At 39.6% G+C, this 24417-nt stretch overlaps 1 protein-coding gene across 1 annotated transcript in view; it reads left to right on the top strand.

The window, feature by feature from the left end:
- The window catches only part of PTK2 (protein tyrosine kinase 2), a 189659-nt gene that overhangs the window by 18904 nt on the left and 146338 nt on the right, over nucleotides 1–24417 (top strand). The window contains exon 3 of the mRNA XM_054516825.1: nucleotides 21254–21280. The gene's annotated coding sequence lies outside the window, so the exon portion shown is untranslated. The remainder of the gene's footprint in view (nucleotides 1–21253; nucleotides 21281–24417) is intronic.

Here is a 24417-nt window from a genome sequence, read left to right as displayed (position 1 = left end):
GTGTTTGGGGTATTGTCCTGCATTGTCTCATCCCTCCATGGAGTTCAATAAAACTTCAGCCTGTCTGGATTATCCTGGAATATGTTGTGAGATAGAATGAAGCAGAGCTTCAGTTTCCCCTCTGGAGGTGCCAAAGGTCTTCTGTATCCCAAACAAAATATTTGTTTTGGTTATCAGCCCTCTTGTAAATGTGAACAGGGAAGCATCAAGCAGAAAACAGTCTGACTCTGTAAATAGTACTGCTTTGTACTGCAGCTTGGATGGGGCTGGAGCAGCACATTCTGATGATGCCAGGGATAGCCATGCAGTGCTGCTGCTCCCTTCCAGGCTGTTTAAATGGCAGCTTTAAGTAATGATATTCTGGTTATTATTTCAGGTAAAGTTTGTAGCTCTGCTTCTTTGAGAACACAGCTTGCTCAGTGGTAATGTAAAATTGGCCTTGGATCCTTTGTCTTGGTTAATGGGTTAAGGTCTGCTCTGGCTGTTGTTTATTGTAGGAAATGCACAAAAATGTTTAATGCTGGCCTAGGAAAGTTTCTAAAAGCAGCAGAATATTCTGAATCTTTGAACAAGACCATTCTTGTACAAAATAATCAGTGATAATGTGCTCCTCACTGCTAGGGGTCGATACCTTAACTTTCCAGTATGTCCAGGTTTCAGATACTTAGTGAATCAACTCCCTGTCAACCTTGCAAGTCCAAATATACCTTGGTGTTGTAAGAAGAAAACCTGAAGAGAATTTTCTGAAAACATAAGAAGACCAAGATTCAAACCAGATGGATTCAAGTCTTTTCAGGGCTTGAAAATTTCCATTTTTACCTTAAAAACTGAGTGAAGGTTTCCAGGCTTCCTGTTCTCTTTTATGGCAGTGTTTGTTACTGGTGTAGCATCTTGAGTTGTAGTGTGGGGCAGGTTGTAATGAGTGTCCTTACAAGAGAAGGAACATTAGGGGATGCAAATGTACTGACATGTCATAAAATATTTGGGGGGGGAGAAAAAGGGCCAGCAAGTGCCAGCCCAGGGGTTGCCAAGGTTGGTTTGTGTGTGCTGTGCTAAGGGAAGGATCTGGGCTATTTCCTGGCAGACATTCATGGAGAACTTCCTCTGAAGGGAAGTGGGCTCAAGTGCACTTCCTGACACGTGTTTTAATTAGCACTGCCTGGGAGGCAGGGAATTTCACTGTGCCTGGTGTTTAGCCTGGCCCTTATCAGCACTGTACAAAGTGAAACCATTACTTGTCTCCCTCATTTTTGGCACCCCCTGTTCACAAGTACCAACAAAATACTGCTTTTTTATTTATTTTCTCAGTAGTCTTGATAGAATCACAAAACATTCTGAGTTTGAAGAAACTCACAAGGATCATTGAGTCCAACTCTAAAGTAAATGTCCCATACAGGGATCAAACCCACAACCTTGGTTTTATCAGCATCAAACACTGACAAACTGAGCCAACAGTCCTTGTTCACTTTTCATTTACTAAACCCTCCCTGTTTTCTCTGGTATTACTGTCCTGCTTGTAATCTCATTTTGTTTATGCAGGGTTGGTTATTCTTTCTAGTTGTAAAGCTGGTGGGAAGTCATGGGATGATGTTGGAAGCCTCTGATGTGACTCCTTTCCTTCTCTTGTTTCTAAGACGCATCAGTTACATGTGAACACCCTGGGTAAAACCTTTTACATCAGCCTGGACTCCCCTTTGTGCCTAGATGCCTGTAGATAATTTGGTTTGGTTATTATTCTCTGTTCCTTTGAGATGTTGCATCAGTCTTCCTGATGCATCACAATTCCTTAGATGCCAGTTTCTTTTGCAACTGCTGAGTTTTTGAAATAATGCAGTGTTTTCATGCAATCCATTTTCAATAACAAGAATTAGGAAAAATAGTGGCTTATTTTTAATGCTTTTGCGTACTACCCACACAGCAGTGAGTATAGATGAGGTGACTATGAGAAGTGATATGGTTTATTTTATTTCTTTCTGACCAGTAGCTGTGTATCAGTACTCTTTTTCCCTGGCAAGAAATAAAGCAGACAACTTGAATTCCCTGTCAAGAGTCCAGACAAATGCAACTTGGGCAGCATTTTTTTAGTAAGGAGGATGAAGAGTACACAAAGAGGCAATAAGAGTCTGTAACTGCACCTGAAAATAAACGCATTAAAGGAGATGAAATCTGTACCAAGAGGGAGCCTTGATCACCTGGCAGGAGTTAATAGCTGTTCCAGGTGCCACTGAAATGCTGCCCTTTAACTACAAGTGGAAGGTTTATTGTTAGCAGTCCACTCCCAGCTGTGTTGTAGAAGGTGCAGTCTAAATTGCTAACCAGGTTTCCATTAAAAAAATAAAAAGGTCATTTCTTATTTTAGGGTTTAGATTGTACAGAGCAAAAGGGCACAGAAAAAGTCACGGTTGTCAACAGGACTCCGAGTTTGGCATTCCAGGTTATTTTTGTATGTATTGTAAGCAGGTGGCTGTGTTGTCATTTCCCTCTTTCAGGATCAGTCTACTCAGCTGAACTTTTAGGAGAGGATGGTAAAAGCTTGGCAGAATTGTAGAGAGTTTTAAGGTCCAAAGGAATTGGGACAGCTGTAATCATGGAGTTCTTGCTTCAGCCCATTCCTTTATTCTACATGATCTCTCTTAAAAGCAATATCCAAAAGGAGTGGTAGGCTTTTTCTAGTAGTAAATAAATGAGTGTTAGACTTCCTTCCATTTCTGAAAGCCTTTTTGTGTTTTTTTGCTAGTAGTAATATTCCTGGTAGTCTAAACTGTATTGTGTCATAGTTATTTTGAACAAAACAATTCAGCTGTAATCCTGTGCCTTTAATGTGACTGATGATGACTCTTCTAAATCCCTCTCCATGTAAATTTGCATTGGACTCTTAATATGGTGAATAATTTACCTTAGAAGCCTCTGCATAATTATTTTTGGTTTGGAAAAAATCCCAAGCAAGCAGGATATTAATTTGCACTTCCTTTTTGTGTGGTGTTAGGGGCTCTGTATGAATCCTTCTTTGATACCTTAAAAAAAATTTCCTAGGCATAGGATGTATTTGAATCCAGTTTGAGCCTTGTGCTTCTACTCTATGCTAAATCCTAAACAGGAGGGGCCCTAAATGAAGGTGATAAATGAACAGTGACTTCTGCATCCTTTTGGAACAGTTTTTTTGGTGACTTTGCTTTTAATTCAAGGCCCACTTTTTCCAGGAGATCTTGTAGTCATGTAAGTATTCAATGAAGAATAGAACATTTGCTGTTGGTGGTGAAATCTGGGCTTCAGTTCAGAGTGTTGCCCTTGATAAGGTCTGAAGAGAAGCCAAGCCAAAGCTACCTGGAAGATTTTCTTTGGGGTGTGTGTGTATAAACATATGTGGTGTGAAACTTCCACCAGCTACTCCTCAGCTTTTTGAAGGGTTGAGTAAAAACTCCCCAGTAAATCCAGAGTTAGAGGGACATAAAATCACTGAATCTTGATATTAATATAATGAATTAGTGGTTTTGATGTTATTTTTGATAATAAACACTTAGCTTTGAAGACATAACCTAATGCAGCTCTCTCCCCATAAAGGAGAAAGAAGGACATGAGTGAAGCAGTAATTTACATTGCTTAATATCCTGGTGGTCTCTGTATTCATATATCCATATGGCCAGAGAATGCTGCTGCCATCCCTACATTATCTCTGTGCCAAGAGTGTGAGAAATAGAGGTCAGAAGATGCCAGTTTAGCTTTTCTGACTAAAACTCCCACTAAAGAATCAAAGAAAATTTGTGATTGTAGCATCATAGATTGAAAAAGTAGCTGAAATATTAATAGAGAATTAATTTTTTGTTGGTATCTAATGTTTTTCTGATGTAAGTTCTGCATTTCCTAATTTTTAGTGGGCAAGGTGTGGAAGTACTGAGGTGGGGAAGGAGTGTTGCACTCAACTGGTTGGCTCTACCAAGTTGCTTCATTCAAATTCCTCACCTGGTTTATATTTTTAAAGAAAATACTTAATTCCTCAATTTGCATCTGAACTGTGAAATATTGTCAGAAAAAAAACCCCCAATTTCTGTATAATTTTAGTGAGCTAGATGGAGTTTAAATTTGTTGCTTTAGTATGTACCTATTTTTTATTTATTTTTTAATAATTTTTCAAGATAAATGACTGTGAACCTGTGGACATTTGAAAAGCAATTTGTAGGAAGGACACAAAGTTTGGCCTCAGGGCTAAAATTTTTCTAGTTAATTCTAGGAGATTACAGAAACTGAACAAAAGGCTGGTTGCTTTTGGGGTGGCAGAGTTATTGTTTTTCTCAGGCCTGTAAAGTGGCAGCAATGTAGAATTTCTGCACATGGGCCCAATTCAGTTAATCCTGGTTTTCCTGTCTGAAAGCATCCGTGTTTTCAGTGTAGCTGATCCGAGGGCTAACTGACATCATAGCCAGTCTGTTCAGGAAATCCTGGTAACTTTGCATTTTCTTATTTTACAGTTCTCTCATATCATTAAAATAGCCTCAAATGTGTTTTGAAGCAAGGACATGTTTTGATCTGCCCACTGGATCTCAGATTTCTGAGAATACAGAAATTTGAAGGAGGGATGGAGCCAGGGATGTGAACAGCCCAAGGAGAAGAAAATCTCTCCAGTACTACAAAATTCTTTTTGGTAGAAAGAGAAATAAGCAGAAAAAATATGGTCTTGGATGATGCAAATAATGCTACACAGGAGCCATTTGTAACTTAAATGGGCTGGTTGTTCACAAATTTTTGTTAAATTCAGGAGGCATGAATAGAAATTACATTGAAATATTCATCTCTAATTGCTGAGGCTGTTGGTGTAGTGCATGTAAGAATTTATTTCATTTTGTGGTTGATAATATATACTTTGTACTTAGCTTCTGATACATTTTTAACTCCTACACAGACTGCAGATTAAATATTGATTTGTGCATTGCTGGGTTTTGAGCTTCAAAACACTTATGAGTTGTGGTTAATTGATCTCCAACTCCAAACTAACACATGGAGGTTCTGAGACCAAGGCATCTGAATTATAAATTACTGTATGTTCTACACACATGGTTCATATATTTAACCAGTTTCACAAACTTAAAATTAACCAGGTTTTTTGTGCAATTTGCTCTTCAAAATGCCTGTAAATGTGAAAGGAAAATAAGGATAGAACAAAATAAGAAACAAGCTACTGCTGGCAAGTTTTCTAATGCAAAAATAATTTTAATTGCATGTAAAATATTTGAAAATTCTGCACTCTTACCCTCTTGTGTCATTCAGTTTCCCAAAGACCCCAAAAGACCTAGATTTTTCTGGAGCTTTCAGTCACAAATATCAGTATTTAGGCATCAACCAGGGCTGCAAATCCAGCCCAGGAGTGTTCCCCAAGTAGTCTGCTCACTTAGTCTCACAACTTAATACGCAGGAATTAAATAAATTTCATCATCTGTCATGTTTTTCTTGAATGAGAGGATTTTGTCCCTAAAAATAAATTTTTGTGGCTGCTGTCTGAGGCCATATGAGTTGCTTTTAATATTTTATGCTACTTAAAAGTGTTTGGATTTGTGTCCATTTGGTTCTTAATAATGTTAGAGTTGGCCAGAGGACCACAGATGTAGCTCCATCCACCAGCAGTTTATAAGGGGACAAATGTATCCATTCATGATCTGTATGAAAGGGAGCATCATTGAAATTGTCTTGTGGAAAAAAGTGTGTATTTCCTTATCCCCACTGCAAAACCCAACATATTTGCATTTTGAATGACTGTAGTTTTAGGGTTTGGAATAGAGGCCAAGGAGACAACAGGGAATCAAATCCTCTGGAACTACCAGAGAAAGTGGACAGACCTGAAGAATAAAGTCAGTCCTTTGTTTCTCAGTATATCTTGGTATTTTTGTACTTTGAGGAAGATATGGAGGAGTTGGAATTTTATGATATTAGTATTAAATTCTACAAAAGCCAGACTTTTCAGAAATAGACATTCTGGACATAGGGCACTTCAGGAAGGTGAAACTGAGCAGCCTTTGCATTCAAGTGCTTTGGCAAGAGCTTTTGAGTTGAGTCATAGCAAAGTCACTGCCCAACCTCAAAGCTGCACTTTGTGATTTTTGGAACAGTATCTAATTAATTTGTAGACTTTAAATTTTAGAGCTGTAGGTAATTACCAACCTGTTGGCATTGTCTAATGTCTACAGACAGATGTGACAATGTCTTCATTAGAAAAATCTGTGTGGGAAATACTCAAAATCCCTTTTGGTTTTTGCTTTTTGTGAGATGAACTAAATGAGAGTTAGCTGGTTCATTGTAATCATACATCAGTGGGTTAAGCCTTTTAGTGTCTGTGCTCTGTCCCAGGTGGTTTGGACCAGAAGGTGCCCTTGTTCCAGGACAGAAACTCCCTTGGACAGAATGAAACCACTGCCAGTCACCACTCCTGCCATCTCTCTGTGGTTGTGTTATTGATGACAATATTGTCTGCTCTTACCTCAGTTTCCTAAATAACAAAGCTTGTGCTGTTTGCCATCTCTGTTATCCTCTCCCCCATCTATTTTTGGCCATGAACTGGTTCCTACCAAACTGCAAGAGGCAGAAGCTTCAAACCGCAGCTGAATGGAGCTGCTGATTTCAGGCTGCCAGCAGCAGCATTCACCCCCAGGATCATGGAATCATTTAGGTTGGAAAACACCTCTGACTGAGATCATCAGCTGCAGAGGTCTTTTCCAGCCTGAATGGTTCTGTGAGTTCCCCTTGGGTGTCCCCCAGACCTGGGACATTTGGGACGTTGAACTATCTGCACTGTGAAGGAGGGCGTTGGGGGTCAGGTGAGTTTCAGACCTGTGCTGGCTTTGGATAAAGGAGCCTCAGTGATGCTGGTGCTGCCTTCTCCTTGCTCAGGGGTGTTCTGAACACTGCCATGGTGTTGAATATGAAAGTGTGTGGTAAATAATGCTTTCTTAAGCTACTCAGAAATGTTTCTCAAATTTAAGTTTGGTGTTTCTTAATAATATTTTAAGAAGGTAAAATTATGTTGTTGGTAAGGCACTGGCAGAAGTTGCTCAGAGAAGCTGTGGCTGCCCCATCCCTGCAAGTCTTCAAGGCCACGTTGGATGTGGCTTGGAGCAACCTGGTCTAGGGGAAGGTGTCCCTACCTGTGGTGGACAGGCTGGAATTTAGGTGACCTTTAAAGGTCCCTTCCAGCCCAATCCACTGTGATTCCAGCCTTGCTGGGTTACTGGGGAATGCTTTAGGAACCTGACAGACCTAATCCTGCCAGATCTGTTCCAGGGACCTGAGGAGTTCACAGGTCAGAGTTGCCCAGTTTACCCCAAATTCTTCTAGAGGTTTTCTGTGGTTTTTCTCTTGGCTATGGAGACACACTTTATAGGTTTCCTTAGGGCCTCATGACTTTTGTTACTCTGTGATTCAGGAATTGGGGAAAAGGGAGATAAATGGATTTAGTTAAATTGCATTGAGGTGGCAGCAGAGTTAACATCCCTGTCACTTTGGTGAAAAAAATTCTTTTTGGTCCTTTGAGCTTCCTGTGGTTTGCTCTGAGCTTTCAGTGTCCTGTTACTAAGAACTTGTGCATTTTTTCTTTTGTGGGACTGCAGCAGACAAATACAAGTAGAAGTTATTAGAAGTTATTCCAGCTTCAATTCTGTGACAACTTGTTTGCATATGCAGCCTGAAATTCCTTTGTACTGTCACAAATGCTTAGTTTGCAGGATGAAAAATAAATATTAACTGTACCAGAGCTGACATTGGTGTAAGTACATGCTGCAGTTCTTTAATTTGATCTCTTTCTTCATATCAGTGAAAAAGATGTGTTCAGAAGTTCCTGAAATACAGACATCCTTGTGCAGTACCTGCCTGACTTTGTGCTAGAATTATTTTAATGTATTCAAGCAAATTTAGGTTCATGTCCATTCTGAACCTGATTAGATCTTGAAGGGATTGAAAATGAGTCTCTTTAATAATTACTGGAAATTTGGATAAGGTTTTTAATTTGGACCATTTTCTTTCTCATTTGTGCCTCAAGCTTGAACTCACAGGGTGAGTCTTAAGATACGTTCAGGAGCAATTTGGAGAGGGAAGACTGGGGAACTGGAGACCTTGATCAACTAAATGCTTTTTCAATATTTTAATTTAAGATTTTTAATAATCACTGCATATGTATTCTGCACATTATGAGAGGCAGAAGATACAGTTACAATGTATGCTAAATAATTTAGTGTGCTGGGGTACCTGACACTTCATACATGATAAATTGAAAACTAGATTATAGAGTAATTAAAAAAATGTTCACCTTCTTCCTGTTACTGAGGTTAGAAGTGCATGAAACAACTGTCAGGTCTGCTCTGGATCATCATTGTGACCAAGTTCAGTTCTTTGTTCTCACTCTGGTGGAATTCAGTGGCATCTGACTCTGTCCAAGTTAGATCAGAAGCAGAGAAAGCTGGATAGGCTTCTTTTTGCTCATCTTCCCTGTTTTCATGCCTAATGAATGATCAGAAATGGAAAAGCTTTTTAGAGAATAAGTCTCAGATAATATATCCTTGTTTATAATAACAAAAGAGGTGAGCTGTTGTATTTTCATTCTTGTGAAATGGAGGGGCAAGGAATAAACTGCAGTATCAGTGAAGAATTTTAAAAGCTTAACAATGTTTTTCTTGGTTTAGGCTTTATTATTCTTGCTGTCCTTTCTTATGGATTATATTGTGGTACAAAAGATTTACGTTTTTCTGCCTCCCAGCACTCATTGCTGAGGCAAAAGCCACATTTATACTGTACACTTCTTTGTAGTCTTGAATTCTTATCTTTGTGCAGAAAATATTTGTTCACTGAGTCCAGCCTACACAGGACTGTACCAAATACTCTTATATAATTAGGATATTTGTGCCTCTTTTCTGTTTATTCTTAAAGGACTGCATCATGATTTCCTTTATGCTCCAGCTAGCCTGGTTTGCTGATCAGGAATTGTTACACATCAGCAGGGTAGGTATTCACCATTAGTATTACATTTGATATATCAACAGAGCAAGTTGAAGCAAGATATGATTGTACAAGTGTATACACTATGTAATCCCTTGACATAAATGGAAAAAGCTGTTACTGAAATATTTTCAAGTGAAGCAGCACTGTTTCTTAACATCAGCAGGAATAATACATTTCAGACTGTTTTAACAGTAGATGCATTTTGCATTTGATTTTTCTTTTCTAAGAAGTCATGTCTAGGTACAAAATCATAGCTTTAAAATCCATTTCAAATAAACTTGTAATACTCTACTTAAATACTTACAAGGCAAGTCAGAGTTTCTAAGGGACTTAGTGATTCTTAGCTGAGAAAGTAATGAGTGTGCTTTGTGAGCAGCACACCGTCAGGATTGCTCTCCCCGCCACTGCCCGGAAAATTGGCTTGTTAGTTATTTATGAGGAAAATTGGTTTGACAGCCCTGAAGGCAGAAGTGTTCCTTTCACAGTACAAGTTGTGCCATGGTGCTGTAGCCCTGGCCATGGGATGAGAGCAGCTGTTTCTTGGAGAATCAGCTCCAACCCTGGGACCATTTGGGTATCTCCAGCTCTGGGACGGAACTGTGGATGTGTCTCCTGTAACTTGAGTTATCTTGGAGCTTCAGGCTGTCTGTAGAGACCTCCAAACATACTTATGTGGTAGTTTTCTGTCACTTGTCTTTTTACCTCCTGTAGATAATCTAAGTAGATGAAATTGAATTTTGGGTAGGGATGTAAGCTGTTTGTTATTTCATCCTGGACCTAGAACATGTTCTGTTCTAACCTGTGCCTTTATCCAGCCTGGATTTGGCCAGAAGCCTACACAGGAGAAGTTGTGTTTGCTGTCCTTGTTCCTTCTGCCCTGCTGTCTGTGGAGTTTGTCAGCATGGTACAAAATAGCATTTTAGGAGATCTGCCTTCAAAAATCACAGTCACGCCTTGTGTAGGAAGCGTGACTCGGGTTAGCTGCTGGGGGGTAATTGTGGCATTAACTAAAACCCACTGCTTTTAGACTTAGAGTTTATAGCATATCTAATATTTATCTGCCACCCAATATGTAATGAATCTTAAATCTTTCTGCAAGTATTTCTGGTGGTCTTAATCTGTTTCATGCCAGAGGCAGGGAGAAATAATGCTTTCAATTTTGTCAAATTAAGTTTTTACTGTGCATTAAATTGATTAAATAGAGCAGCAGATTAAGGCGAAAAATGCTATCTTAAATTGCAATTCAGGGCTGATAGAATCTTAATGATGCCAAGCTGAACTTTTTCAGTGTGTTTGTGGAAATGAGAATCCATTAATCACACACGCTTGACTTCGCACCGGGCTGAGTTGGAAACAAACTCTTTACTCATCTGGGCAAAGGCAACAAGGCAATGGCTGAGCTGGGAAGGTGCAGCCAAGGGGATGTGGGAGCTGCATTTGTGTTGTGTTCTGTCAAACCAGCTGGGTCCCCTTTTGATCAGGTCCTTGCAGAGCACAGATGTGTTGGGGGTTTCCCGGTACGCCAGCACCGCTGTCTCTGAGCCGCTCTCCGACGGCGACACGACAGAACCAATGAAGAGAAGAAAGCCTGTCCCATGTTGTGTGCTGCAGTTCTTCTGTCTGCACTCTTGTTCCCCCCCTGCCCCCTCTTAACCTTCATAATCTAGTGTTGGCAGTCTTCTCTTTCTTTGTCCTGATGGATGTGTGTATTTTTGTTTTCCTGATTTTATTTTTTTTTTAATTCTGCCCATGGTTCCTCCCTGTCTCACTTGTCATTGTTTTTTGCTGTCTTAATTAATTCTCTGTCTATTTTCCATCTGGAAAACTTTATAAAAGGGGACAGAGAAAACTTTCCCCTAGCTTCTCCTTTGCTTTTTCTCTATTTCTGCTAGTGCATCAACGTTGTGGTGTGAGGAACCAGCCTAACACAATTACTGCTAACATGCAGCATATTAAGAAAAGGGAATTTGGTCAGTTTAGAAGAATACATAATATATTGCTCTGTAATGTCTCTTCTGCTCTTGTCTGATTTGTTGTCTTCTGTTGCCTCTAAATTCCTGTTTACCCTCTGAGGTGGGCTCTTTGTCTTTTTGGCTTATGAAGAACTGTTTATTCTTATGAAATGACAGAAATAACATTTGGTTGTATCTCCTGGCTAATTCTCATTGCCTCGTGTGTGCTCTGGTGTTTGACAAATAATTTACTTGACCTAGATCAAGGTCTAGGTCAGGTAAATTATTTGTCAGTAATTCTTGAAGCATTGTTCCTTTGTAATCCAAAGGTTTTGGAAATATTTTTTGACTTTTTATTAAAACCTCTCCTCAGCAGAATGACACCTGGCAGCATGTTGTGTCTCCAAACTCTACAGTAGTTGGAAGTGGTGTAATCTGTGTCCCTGGGAGGATGTGTAACACCCAGGTGACATTAAAGAAGTTGTTCCCATGCATATGGTGGTGAATTTATTGGACTTTTCCTATCACAGTGAGTGTCCCTAATTCTGTTATTTCTTATATGGTTAAGATCCAAAACTGTCATGCCTTCACTGCAGAACTGATTCCAGCCTCTGTAGCTCTGGCTGCAAATGCCCATTTGTTGTGGAGGGATGTTGTGCTTCACTTTGAGAACAAGCTCCAGCTGAAGCCAATTCTTTCTCCATCCAGGGTGTCACAGTTGGGCTAAGAAAACCCTGGTATTCTCATTACAAACAAATTTCATCTTATTTCTTGAGGCAGGTTTGTGTACAGAGCAAAACTTTACAGCTGCTGTCAAGCTTGCTGTGAATACTTTGGAGTAATCCCATTGTGAGCAATAAAACACGTTATTTCTTAGGCACTATGTCAGTGCCTAAGAAGTGTTGGAAGTGTTAACACCCTCCCCCCTCCTTGTTTTTTTGTGATTTTGGTTTTGGTTTGGTTGTTGTTGTTGTTGTTTTGGGTTTTGTTTTGGTAACAATGTGTGTGCAAAGATGATAATCTTCTGTTACACTTCTGACAAACTACTTTGTGTGTGTTCTTTACTGGAAAACTCTTAAATATTTTCTTCCCACTCTGTGCTGGTTGCATTGATTATCTTCAACCTTCTTTCACCCATCTGTAACTTCAAATAAGAAAAATTTAAAACTTTAATTCCAGCTCCTGAAAAACTGCTGTAACAATGGAATCCATGTGTAGGCCAGAACCATGGAAACAGCATAATTTGACAGTGGTGAAACATGAAAGGAAGTGACTCGCCCAACTTTCTAAGAATTTGTGTTTTAACAAAAAAAACACCCAAAACTTGCAAAATACTGTTCTAATATTCTGGAAAAGAAGCTTTGGGTGGTTTTTTTTTTGTTACATCATTAATCTGTTAGTCTAAATTCTTCCAACTAGTTACTGTTTTAAAACCAAAACCAAGCTCCCACTTGACCCCCCTCTAAAAAAACACTCAAGAAAACAGTTTTCTCTTACATAGTGGTCTGGGATGTACAGCTCTGTTTTGAGCTTTTGAATATTTTTCCTGAAGTAATTCCTCCTCATTCTTTCCCCTTCTGGTTGTGCCCTTGGCACAGCTCATTTCTGTACCTGGAATCACATTTATTTTACATTCTGGAACACCTCCATGCTCTGTGCTAAGTTCCTATCATACCAAAGCACAAACCAGCCTTCACTGACATGTAGAGCTAATTTGTATTTCAGTGCAGGAACTACACAATCCTGTCACCTTTTGAAGACGTGGGTGACTTGTGGTGGCACATTGTGTGTCACAAGTCCTTCATGGAAAATGACAAGGGAGCTTCAATCATAGCAAGCAATGTCAAGACAATGTTTCTTGAAAGGAAAACATCCACTAAAGCTATCACTTGGAAGAACAAGCACTCTGTAGTACAAATAGGGGGTAGCTACACACGTATAGAATACATGTCTACTGCTTTCCCTAAGCCTGCCTGAGGGCCTGAATTGTTAGGTTGATAAAATGTCACAATATTTCCATCAGGATTATGTGATCACAGATCACAGTGCTGGAGATATTCCTGATAAATCTGAACTACTGCCAGCACACACATGTCCCTCCTTAAACATCTTAAATGCTTTTAAAGTTTCCTGGGCTTGCTTAAACACGTCTCCTTTTGTGATAAACCATTAAAAGATAAGAATATTCCTGTAGTGTGGCTGACATTCTTAGAACAGTACTTTTGATTGAGTAGGTGTTCTTATAGGTGATGTTTAAACTCATGACTTCACACAGCCATGACAGGGAGTTTAAGACCATGAGAATCACAAAATCATTTTACTGTGAAAAGACCTTTAAAATGGGTAGTTCCAGCTGTTAACCCAGCAGTGCCAAGGCCACCATTCAACCATGTCCCAGCAGCCTCTTCCAGTGTTTAACCGCCCTTTTTGTAAAAGAGTTTTTCCTAACCAGGCTAAACCTCCCCTGACACAGCTTGAGGCCATTTCCCCTTGTCCTATTGTTTGTTACTGGGAGAGACTGACCCCCACCTGCCTCCAACCTTCTGTCTGGGAGTTGTAGGGAGAGAGAAGATCCCCTCTGAGCCTCCTTTTCTCCAGGCTGAGCCCCACAGCTCCCTCAGCTGCTCCTTATCAGACTTGTGCTCAAGCTCACTCCCTTCTCTGGACATGCTCCAGCCCCTCAGTGTCTGTCTTGTCATGAAAGGCCCAAGTCTGAGCACAGGATTTGAGGTGTGGCCTCCCCAGTGCCCAGCACAGGGGGACAATCACTGGCCACAGTGCTGCTGATGGAGGAGGTGCTGCTAAATGAGACCCAGGGCTGCCCAGCCCAGCACTGGCCCTCGATGGCAGCAGAAAATGCTGTTTACATGGAGTTTGCATACCTGGCCCAGTGGCTGGTGGCACCTCTCTGCACACTTTCCTATTGCAGGAATTGCAGGGAGCTCAGTGCCTGCTGTGGGGAAGGCACTCTTACTGGTTTGAACCTAATCTCCAGTAATTTCCTCAAATGCTCCCTAATGCTCAGACTGGCAGGATTTGTTGAATTGTGGTGCTGCATTGATTTGCTTTTTGTTCTTCTGGTTTTTTCCTCACTTCTTCCCCCACCCCCTCCACTTGTTGTGTGATCACGTTCACCCTGAGCCTCACGTCCTCCCTGCTGAAGGGGGCCCAGATTTGGTAATTTGGCCTTCCTTGGCAGCTGCTCCATCCCTCAATCCCTTCAGCTGCCCAGCTCTAGACATCTCTGCCTCCTGGTGCAGACACCGGAACTGGACGCAACATGTTGATGCTTTTTTATTTTGCACAGTAATAGGTTTAAATGCCATGTTTTCAGTGCCCTTCCTAATGAGACACAATGTTTTATTGCCTTTGGCCAGCTACTCCAGTTGGAGCTGATGATTTCAGAGAAAACAGTGACTCAGCCTTCCTCCCACAGTTGGAACTGGAGAAAGTGCAAGTGTTACTTGGTTAAGGAGGTCTTGCTCAGAAGTTTTTCCCCAGATGCATTACATCACAGCCCTGTGTTCAAGTGCAGCTGCTGTCTTAGCAACTTGCTTAATTTTGTGAAATCCTTGTTGGTTTTTTTCCCCCCATTGCTATGACTTTTGCTGACCCATGAGAGCTTAATATGACCTGCAGACTTGCAGAGTTCACTTACCCATTTTGTGATGCTGAATAAAACCAATTATTGGGGAACTACTCCATCCTCTTCTTTATCCAAATATCTCTTCCCCATAGGCAAAAGGTGCATATAGTACTTGTGTAGATACTGAGACTAAATTCTTTATCTGAGTTGCTTAGATACTGCATGTTCTGTAACTCAGTATGTAATGAGATTGATCCCACCTGCCCTGAGTAATGACTGAATGATTTCTCTTGCTCTTCTTAATCTCCTTAAATGTAACTTCCACCAGAACCTTTTCATTTAATATCTCACTGTTCAGTGTGCCTGGTTGAAAATTTGGCTCCTGGTGGCTGCATCGATAACTCGGTGGTCATGCTCAGTGATGTGGTGTAAATGAATTTGAAGTGTCTAGGTGCATACAGAGTTCAGGGTAGAGTTCAGCTGAGATGGAGGAAAACACAGGTGGATTATTCTGATGGTCTTAATCAGGGTTTGTATTTTTTCAATTTCAAAAACTAGTATTTAAGAAGCATAAGCAGAGTGATTTTGGAGAAGTATCAGTAGGAGAGGGGAAATTGAGATTTGAAACTGTTTAATGATTTTTTGGTGTAGATGCTGTAAGCTAAGGAGACTCAATACCGATTTGGTTTTCAAATAGGAAGAGGAAAGCAGGTGTAGAAGAATGGGGTAGTGAGAGGAATGTGACAGTAAACTGACAAGAAATGGAGAAATTATGGAAGCAGATATGAACTGAAGGTGTTCTCGAGGTATGGGATCAATCAGCTGCTGCTTGTACTGGTGTAACACCACAAGGCTTTTGCACATTTAAAGGCACTTGAGGTATGTGAGATGTGGTGATCATCACACCATAGATTGCCTTGTACCTGTTTTATCAACCAAACACTTAATTTGAGAAAACCCTTCATGTTCTGTGCAGTATTTCAGTTGGTTCTCTCATTTTCCTTGCTAAATTTTGTGTGGCTTTTGTGTTTCAGAGGCAGCAGCTTGCCTTGGAACTAGCGAGTGGTTCAAGAGAACTTCTCAAAGGCACAGCACAGGCTGTGCACGTTGCAGGGTGTCACAGCGGTTCATTGTCGGCTGCTTGCTCGTTAACCTTTTCAGCAGACAGAAATGAGAGCATTAAATCATTACTGCTGGTACTCACAGCTGAAGCAAAGATTTAAACCAAGATAATAAGGGACTCCAGTGCAACGTGGATCTCCTGTGAAGTAGGGCTGTAAACACAAGATGTGTGGTTTTGTATGCTGAATTTCTTCTGATCTGGCTAAAGCACAAAAGAATTGCTGCCACGTTTAGTGGGTGGAGGTGCCTGTCCTGTAGCTGTGCCCCCTCCATCTCTCCCCAGGGTAACAGATGAAGATTTGCAGCTAAGCTGGATATTCAGCTGCTGCTGTGCCTAAGGCAAATGCAACAAATATGTCAATAGGGGGAAAAATTCTAATCTGAGTAAGCAAATGGTGGTTTTAATGCTGTTAGGATTGACATTTGAATACTGTGTCAGGTATTGGTGTTTGCAAAACGGGGCTGTACTGAAAACCAAAACAGTTGGAGCATTTAAAGACTTGCAAGTATAATAAAATGTTTAGTAAAAATGGTCCTTTACAGTGAGGCTCTTCTGCCTCTTATTCTACATAGCTAATAAATGAAAAGATTTTATTGAGTTGCATTGTAAATTGCCCTAAAAAACTGCCTTAATGTGAAATGATATAATAAAAGGTTGTTAGCATTCAGCCCTGCACATTGCTAAATTAGAAGTAGGTTAGATGTAGGTTACAAATGAGATGCACTTTTAATCATGAAGGGGAAAAAATACATATGTGGAACATTGCAACTGGTGGTTTATTCAATCTTTTAATCATACCGTAAAACTTTTTAATAGCTTTTCCTTAATAGGTGTGCTGTCAGGATGAATTCATTGTGCCTTCAAGGTCTTTGTTCAGTAGATCAGATGGTCATGGATAAATCCTTGAGTTTCTCAACAAATGTAATTTTACAAAGCTTTGGTTTTTTTCTTGAACAATGACTTGTGTTTTGTGTTTACTTATTTGCTCTTAAAAAAAAAAGAAAACTATTTTTATATCGATTACGAGATCTCGATTTCATTAAAGACCCGAGGAACATCCTTTTAAACCTGCCAGAGAATATAGGAAAGGAGACTTCCAGGTGGTTGGATCCAACTTCTAAGACAGCATCCTTCAGGACCAGCCACACAAAGGCTAAAAGCTGAATATGCATCTGGATTCCTAAATTATTTTGGTACCGGGGCTTAATAGGAAAATGGCATTTTATGTTGAGTCTGTGATATTCCTCCTCTAGTTGCAAGGATTGTTATCCAGTGACATGTGCTGCTTGGCTTCTTGGAGACTGTGGTCTGTGGTTCCTTGTGTGCTGCAAGCCTTCACTTTTCCCTGGAAAGAGAGATTGGTTTGTGAATTGAAGATCTGAATTAATTTCAAGGGAATGCTGTTAGGCTGGAGTCAGCCAGCTCCTGCTGCAGGAGAACAGGACTAAATTTCTTGTGGTCTGCTGCTTACCACAGCTCTGGAAAGAGATGAGTGCTGCAGATGGGGCAGAGTCTGAGCCTCTGGAGTTGTGCACTGAGCCATATTCTGGTTTTACCTTGAGGCAGGAATAGGAAGCTCACAGAACATTCCTGTTTTTGATGATTAGATGTTACTCTTGGAAGGAAGATTTAAAGTTGCAGCTCCATTTTTAAGAAAGCATTCATCCAAACTCTGCAATGTAAAATGCAGTTTTATAAAAGCAAATACAGTGGTAGAGAGATCTGGTCCTCAGGGCATCCATAAATCAGAAAAAACTATTGGTGCTGGGATCCACAAAGCCTGTTTGGGGACTGTAGTGCCCAAAGCCATCTCAGTGCATACAGAAGCAATAATACTATTTTTTCTTTAAAATCCTTTCCTTTCTGTTCCTTAATGAATTAAAGTACATAACTGGTTTATTTGGCAAGTTTTCTTTGGCTGAGGAACTTTCTTATTTTGTAGCACCTCTAATGTAATTTCATCTTCTTCCTGATCTGCTACAATCATCTGTGTCCAATATTACAAAAACCTTGCTTGGAAAGGAGCTCTTGAGGCCATCTGCTCCATCCTCCCAATATCTACATGGGATAAAATCAGTTTTCTCTGAGAACTGATTAGCTTTTACAAAGTATGTACAAGTTTAGGTATGATAAAGAATATGATGTGAAAGTAATTTTTCTTTCTGCCTGTTCAAGCTGGCAGTTTGCTCCCTGCCAAGGAGCACAGAGAGATACTTAAGAATATAAATGCAGAACATGAATGATCCCTTGAAAGGATCAGTAGGAGCAGCAGCACTTGAAATATGATTCATTTTAGATTTCACTTTGAAGAACTACTTTGGAGCAGATAAAAAAGTAAGATTGGTTCCTGTTGTACAGCTGCTGTAACTGTGGTTTGTGTGACAGCACGCCAAGCACTCAGGAACTGAGTTGTAGGAGAAAAGTCAGTCCAGGCCTCCCTGATGTGAGGGAATCCTTCCCAACAGGACAGCTCTCCAAAATGCTCTCAAGCCTCTCATTTTAGTCCCAAACCAGATTAAAACCCTAACTTTGGGGTTTTTCCTCTTCAAATCTCAGGACTGGTTGAATTTCTCCTCTCTAGAGATTGAAATGCTGTAGCGCCCTTCAGAAAGGGGAGGCAAGTTTGTAAAAACTACCTGGAATGAGTGGCTGCCTGTTTACCTCTGTGTACTCTGTTTACCTCTCTGTGAATGAACTTTGTAAAGTGTGGCCAAAATCCACTCATCTTTTTTCAGGGTTAGATTTTAAATGAAAAACTGTATTTGCAAATAAAACTTAAGAGGTTTCAAGCCAGAAAATATGAGAGTGAGCTGGAGAGATGGGGCAAACTCAATGATGAGAAAGTTCCTAAAGTGACTCCACACTTACAGGAACACCTGAAGGTAATGAGCATTTATTTCACTTATTGTTTTGGTGTCTGGATACACAAAGGAGTGGAATTGTTACTGTTATCTTTGGAATTGTGAAATATTTATTTCATTTATGAGTTGACATTTCTGTAGTGGCTGGTGTTTGCTAAAATTAAGATACATCAGCCTGTAGAGACTTTGTGCTTAATGGAAATAATTAGATAATGCCGCACAAGTAACCTGCTAAGTGCACATATGCACTTTTGAGTACACTGATAGAACCCTCAGGCTTCAATTTCTTCTGTCCAGCTTGTTTTTAGATCTAATGTATGTCAGTTAATGGCAGAAATCAGTCTCTGGCACTACATTGTAACAGAAGAAGGTGCAGTTGCAGGAAGCTGTTCAGTAAACTTGTCCCAGGGGTGCAGCATCTCTTCAGTTAATGCACTTGTGGGACTAATTTGCAGTGGAACATGGAAGTAAGAAATCTTCAGAGGGTTTGACTTAAATATAGCAGCAGTGCTGATGGTGTCAGTGCCCATTTGGGAAGGCCCTGGTGCAGTAACAGGATCTGTGTGAGTGCTGGCAGGAGAGGTGACAGTGAAAACAGCAGCTCAGGTGTTAGGGACAAACACTGGGATATGATCAGGTCTTCTTGAAGTTGAAAATCTGTGTGTGTGTCTTAGCTGCAGCTTTTCCCTGTTTAAATTCTGAGATGTAAGTGATTGTTTTCTGCCTGTGTGTATATAATAACAGTAATAACATATTTTTCTGGGGGTTATGTTTGTCATTATTTTCATGACATCTGTTGTGTAGGCACATTTAACCAAAGAGTCTGCTTCAGAAGTAATAAATGCTGTGATAAAACATCCCCACTACACAAAAATTAAAAGGTTTTAATGCATTTTAAAGTGTTTGTAGTACTTAAATATTTCAATAGTTGTTAATTAAAAATGGAATTTAAACATATGTTTCTGTCACTGTAGAAAAATTTAAATCAAAACTGGTATTTTCTAATCCACAGTTTAAAATGCTTTACTCATGTGGCTGCAGTTGTATTGTATAGCCTGGTGGCAAGGAACTTGTCTGTGACTTCATAAAAAGAAAAGCATGGAAACAATTAAGCATACACAAACAAAAAATGATGCAACATTTATCTTCATGTAACTTTCCAAATTAATTGTCCCTGCAAATCTCTTTCTGCTGGATGAAAGCTCCATTCCATATGTGCTGATGTGGATTCTGTGCAGGAGCTGTTGGGTTTTTTGCTTCCTGCAGTTCCTGTGTCTCCTTGGCTGCATCACCTGTCTCAAGGCACATCTTACATGTAAGATGCTTTTGTTCCTGAGCAGCCAGCATGATGAGCATCTTTTAAATGCTATTTACTATCTTTATAAAAATTGTATAAAATTATAATTGTATAAATTCTACCAGACTAAGGCATTCAGTATTTCCTCTGGGGTTTTTTGTGGTGTCCTGTTTGCTTTGATTTCCCACTTTAGGTGCGTTTCAACTTTCTGTGTTGCTGTTTCATCATCTCCTCAGAGTAGTGCAGTTAATTTTTAAAATTTTTTGTGGGCTGCCTTTAAATTTTAGGTGTAATTCTCTTTGTTAGTCAAGTTTCATCATGTTTTCTGGCCACAGACATGAATTATAACAATCTGTTGGTGAAAGCAGGGCTAATAAATTTATTAAGCCTCATTATTTCTTCTAATAGGTAGCAGAGCAGTGACCATCTGCCCCTATAATCTCTGCATCTGTTTCAGCTGCTACACCTGTGGTTAAAGTTCAGTTTCCATGTGGATTTTGTACCTAGTGTGACAATTTATTATTCAGCTTTGCTGTTTCCTTTAACCAAATACGTGTGCAGACCTTTTCCTTCGGTTCAGTTCAGTTTTTCTCTCATTTATTTTACTGTTTGCCCTTTCTCACCGCCCCTCCTTGTATTTATTTCAGTTTTCATTAACCCTGTGATGTGTGTCCCCAGTCCATGTCCTTACAGACTTGAGGAATTCTTTCTTTCTAGTTCTTTGTGGGTTCTAGTTTCTGTTCTGAGCTCTGATGGGCACCTCAGGTCCCAGTCATGATGATGTGTACTGAGATGACAATAGAAAAGCAGGCAGGAGCAATATAATGACTTACAGTTTAATATAATGGCTATTTTTTTAGTGTATAATTTTTATATGTTCTATTTAGACTCTGAGACACTGGTCATTGTTTGCAGCTCAAGACAGCCTTAGCATTTACTATAAAAAGGTTCAGCAACTGTGTCTAATGTGCCTTGGTGACAAAAATCAGTGTCCTTTCTTTTATTATTATTTCTTGTGTTCTGTGCTTATCTGCTTGGAAACTTGACTACTTCTTCTCTAAAGATTTAAGAATAAAGAAAACATTCTGTAGAATCCTCTTCATTTGCAAAGACTATCCCTGACACTTTGAGCTCTGAAGTTCTGTAGGTGATGGTGAATTTTGTATGTAACACTTCATTTGTGTGTAGTGACCTGTATTCTGCTGCAGTAATTACACTCATTGCCTTCAGTATAATCTTTGTCCTTCAGTTAGGTGAGCAAAGCAAAATCCTGTTAATGAACAGGGTGAGACAAGGAAAATGCTTTTGATTTGCATGTGGCATTCATAGCAGCCAGCAAATTGCTTCAGATAATGTGCTTTATTAAACAAGTATGGCCTTGCAGAAGAATTATGAGGTCATTGCAGTTGTAGAGCTATTTTCTCTTCTGTTTCTAAATGTCTTTCTTTATTCTTACAGATATTTCAAGACTTCCCTTGCCAGCAGGTAAGTTCTCTTTTTTTTCAGTTATGTCTTGATATGACAGCAGGCAGCTTTTAAGGGCTTGCTTACAATACAGTCATGCTTTTTTTTAATCAGCATATTGGTTCTTAGTGGCACTGTCATGGTACTTAGTCATGTAGGGATCTGGGGTCAAAACAAAACCTGTTGAGATAGAGATTTTTTTCCATTTAAATGGTGTATTTTGACAAGGGGAGGAGGTAGCTGAGGTGTATTTATAGGCAGTTGTTAAATATGTGTGTGAGATAGTTAATGCTTAAAGCAACTCAGCAGAACGTGGGATCCAGCTGGCAGGGGAGCAGATTAGGAGCAGCCACAAATGGTTTTAGTGGTGGTTCAGAGGGGCACAGTGCAGGGAAATGGGCTTGGGGGGTTTATGGGGGGAAGGAATTTCCCCAGGTCATAGTGGGGAAGGTGACACAGTGGTCACTTGGTGACACAGGTGACTTGTGGCTGAGCTGCTCTATTGGACTCTTCTGTCCGTGGTGTTTGAAAATTAAAAAAAATACAAAACAAAACCCTAAACCTAAAAATAGACAACAAAACCCCCCAAAAACATGGACCCCACCAAAAACCCAACCCCACTGATCTGATTTTTTTTAAATAGCATTTTTTGTTTATTGTTTGTTACATTTGGCCTTTAACAAACTTTTAAAATTCATGCGTTCATTTGTGCTGGGGGCTGGAGTGGTGATGCAGAGCTCAGAGTGAGGATTTCTCCTGATCCATGGCAGGTGGAATTTGTCCATCTATTCCCTGTTTGTAATGTGAATTCTGGAATCCTGACTGAAGTGCACTTTTACTCCTGATTGATCAAGGGATTGGATATTTGCTGTTTAGGCCTGCTGCTTTTTATCCTTGCCCTCTGCCTTGATGATTCTGGTTATGTATTCATTCTTTCTTTTGTTCTTGCTGATATTAACACCTGCTGTGAAGGTAGCTGTGCTTTCCTGTTGGAATCAAATGGTAATTTCAGTTAAAAGCTTGATAGCTGATATTTTCTAGTCTTTTCCACAAGAACTTCAGAGCAGCTCTTCTGCAAAAAAAAAATCATGTTTTCTTGAAGCAGTGAAGAGAAGTTTAAATGTGGAAGTCTTCTTTTAAGGATGACATCTTTAAAATTATTTTGAATGCTGAGAGTGGTTGTTAACCAGGCAGTTATGGAAAATATTGGAAAAATAAATACCTGGTGTTTAGGTCAGGCTGACAGGAAAATAAAGGATTATTAGGACTTTTTTACTGCAGCTTCAAGGACAAGGATGTGTGATAGAACTTTTTCTGAGTTTATATTTGGTACTTGAAGAGTTTGGCTGGTGTGAACCTGAGTCACAATGAGATGATTCTTTTCAATTTGAGTCTGTGTGTGGGAGTGTCCTAATTGTACTCCTTAACTGTGTCTTGCAAGTACTGATAGAGGGCAGAAGTTTTCCCAGGATTTTCAAAGGATGAGCTTTTCCCATGGCATGGCAAGAGGACTTTAGAGAGGATGTAAAAACTACACACCATGGCTTACCTGTAGCAGAGATTTGGCAGCACCTCCTGGTAAGGGAACTAAGGAAACTTGTTTTTAAAACATGCTTAAAATATTGTCAGAAGGGGAGGCTGGAGTCTCACAGAGGTCTGTATTGTCCTGTGGTATTACAGTAATTTTATTAATGACCATGAAAATGGACTTGATTTGTCTTTATTTGCCAGTAACACCAACACAAAAAGAGTTACGAGCACACTGGATGATGTGATTAAAATTCAAAAGAAATTTGATAAATTGGAAAAGCAGCCTGGATAAGAGGTATAATATAATTGAATAAAGATAAGGTTCTGCATTCATATGGGAAGTTTAAATAATCAAAACTCATCTTTGCAATAAATAATGGTATGTTCTTATTTAGAGTTTTAAAAAACTTTTTTCTCCTGAGTGCCACTTTCAGCAGTGGACAATAGATGTCACTAGAAATGTTCTCACTTTTGCCACCTGGTTTTAGTGCTCTAAATTTTCATCCTAATATGCTGAGGGGGGTGGGACTTTGCAGTGTTTGAAGATTTTGCAGTAAGGAGACTACTTCAGGTGGTGCCTTTATTGTAGTGTCTTGTTTGAGGTTGGATTAACCATAAATTTGATATAGGCAGTGGTATATCAAGGTCATCCAGAACACTTATTTCATAGTGAAATCTGTAAGGAAGGATTGTTTCTGTGCAGGAGAATGCATTAGTTGATGAGGTCGTTGGTTAAATCATTACTCAGGAGAGTTATCCTGAATTAATCTCTCTCACTGCTTTGAAGTTCATGGGTAACTTGGGTTTTTACTGCCTTGTAATTGAGGCTATGGAGATGAGCATAGAGAATTTCTGGAATGTCAACCAGGAGGGGTTTGGAGAACAATTTGTTAAAATACTGTAATTTTGAAGGTGGGTAGAGCACACAGTTCTTCTGTCTATAAATGAAGTTCTCTTGCAACACAAGTGTGTTCACAGCATGCCTGGGGGCATGAAAGTCTGGTTTCCTCTGGTAAATGCAGTTAAACTTTCTCTGTTGACACTCTGTTGGGATTAAAAGCAATCCCTCCTGGATTTTGTCTCACTCTGAATTTAAAACAGCTCTAGCATCTGTGTGATGTAGGTGACTTTTCCTAGGAGCTGGTCCTTTGTTCCTGATCCTGCAGTGCAAATATGTCTTTATTACCAGAATGAAGAAATAGTAAGGAAGCAAGAAACTGTATCAAAGAACTAGAGGAAAATAAAGACAAATATAAGAAACAAACATATACTGCATTTTTGGTTTAAAAGTCAATAAAATATTATGCCAAAATTGAATCTCAGGTACAGTTGTTTATTCTCAAAGACTCCTCCAGATAATATCTGGTGAGTCAAATAAAATCCTGCTGGCTCTGAACATAAAGTATCAAAAAATTAATAGGAAATACACATCTTTTGCTTAGGTCTTATTTCAGATATGCAGCACATTTTAAGTCTGATGGGTTTGTGTTCACTTTTTGCTGTATAATGTACAATTTAGGTAAGCACCGTTTGCACACTGTCATTGTTATCTTGAAATATTAAATGGTTTCATAACTATTTTTACTTCCAAGTCCTCATTTAGGACCAAAAAAAAAGAAAAAGTTACA

This window comes from Molothrus ater, chromosome 1, assembly GCF_012460135.2.
Source record: "Molothrus ater isolate BHLD 08-10-18 breed brown headed cowbird chromosome 1, BPBGC_Mater_1.1, whole genome shotgun sequence".
Taxonomy (NCBI): domain Eukaryota; kingdom Metazoa; phylum Chordata; class Aves; order Passeriformes; family Icteridae; genus Molothrus; species Molothrus ater.
This window is presented reverse-complemented; position numbering and strand designations above follow the sequence as displayed.